Consider the following 1,396-nt stretch of genomic DNA (forward strand, 5'->3'; position numbering starts at 1 on the left):
CAGCACGGCCTATTTCGGCTAGTACACTCAAGAAGACCAAAGTTGTATTGTCGTAATTCGTTACTCAGGAAGTACATTCTGCGAGCTGACTGGTGTTCAGGAGTTCCTGCAAAACTATAATCTGTTGTATTATAGCTTGCTTAGCTGTTTATCATGAAGTAATGTACCTTTTCTTTGCTACCTTTGTTCTAAAAGCTTACGCATTGCCAAAGGCTAAGTACAGCTACCCACAAGCACTTACGAGGTCTTGTAATGAAGGCATAATTCATCATAATTGGCTAGATAGAACAAAAATCGCATATTTTGATGCAGCGGCATTTCCTACCTAATTTTTGCGTATTTTTGCTTCTTTTTTCAGCTTCAACAACCTGTTTGAATGGAGGAATCATGTGTGTGGGAGGTTGCCTTCAATATAATGAACGCCATCATGGGCTATGCAGTTCCAACTGTCATACAGCCTGCATGAGAATAAAAGCAAGAGACTGTTTAACATGCGGCTATGCAGAGTGGGAACAGGTGATGCGCATTTAATTTCTCAGTTTTGTGCCTCTTGCTTATAATATGCACTGCAGGCAGTGTTGGGATAATATAGGTATATGTATTGTATGCAGATGGTGCCTGAGAGACGCAGAGATCGACATCAATCAAGCGCAAGACTTCATAAGAATGTGGCTGGCAGGCGCCGTCGACTGTGCTAATAGCAGAAGGCGGCGTTACGCCGAAGCGGCTCAACCCGTTCAGCATCTTCAAGTGCCGCTTTTGCGAGCCCAGCCTCAACCCCCCGCAGCGTCATAAACAAAGCTTTCGTAGGTGGCCCACAGGATTGGGGATACGAGCGACAATCTGTATCAACCTATTTTAAGACCAATAAAGAAATTATGTATCATTATTTGGTGATTTTATAGTAGATCATTGCATGTTGCATCGAGCTACCGTGCAATTTTTGCCCAATTTAAAATGGTAGGAAATTACGGCATCGCCCACACACATCACAATATGGCAATGCCAGTGGGTAATACGGGACAATAAATCGAATAAAAGCGGCAGAGCCGGCCATTGACCAATAACGGCGCTGCCAGTAGGCAAGGTGGGACACTAGAATGGCAATTAATGGCAGGGACGGCTATTTGCCTGTATTGGCACTGCCACTCGATGGCCGAAATAGGCCCTTTAGTGGCATGGCCACACTGGGCCATTCCTGACGCGGGTAGCGCTGCCGGTTTCGGGCCTATATTTGTGCCGGTGTTTGCCGTGATAATGCCGTGCTGGGGCCAGCCTGGTTGTGCTGCCTGGGAAATACTGCTAGCAGACAACACACGCGCGCTACGATGACGTAATGCGCACGAAAGGAGCCTACCGTCCCCGAGCATGCGCGCAGATATTGTGGCTGCCGTCT

General features: G+C 46.9%; 1 long non-coding RNA gene across 1 annotated transcript; it reads left to right on the forward strand.

Moving 5' to 3' along the window:
- The first annotated feature begins 408 nt into the window (after positions 1–408).
- Positions 409–889, forward strand: LOC125942284 (uncharacterized). The gene is made up of 2 exons (XR_007464961.1): positions 409–516; positions 612–889. It is a non-coding gene; the product is annotated as an uncharacterized LOC125942284 (long non-coding RNA).
- Positions 890–1,396: the final 507 nt, after the last annotated feature.

Source organism: Dermacentor silvarum, chromosome 1 (assembly GCF_013339745.2).
Source record: "Dermacentor silvarum isolate Dsil-2018 chromosome 1, BIME_Dsil_1.4, whole genome shotgun sequence".
Lineage (NCBI taxonomy): Eukaryota > Metazoa > Arthropoda > Arachnida > Ixodida > Ixodidae > Dermacentor > Dermacentor silvarum.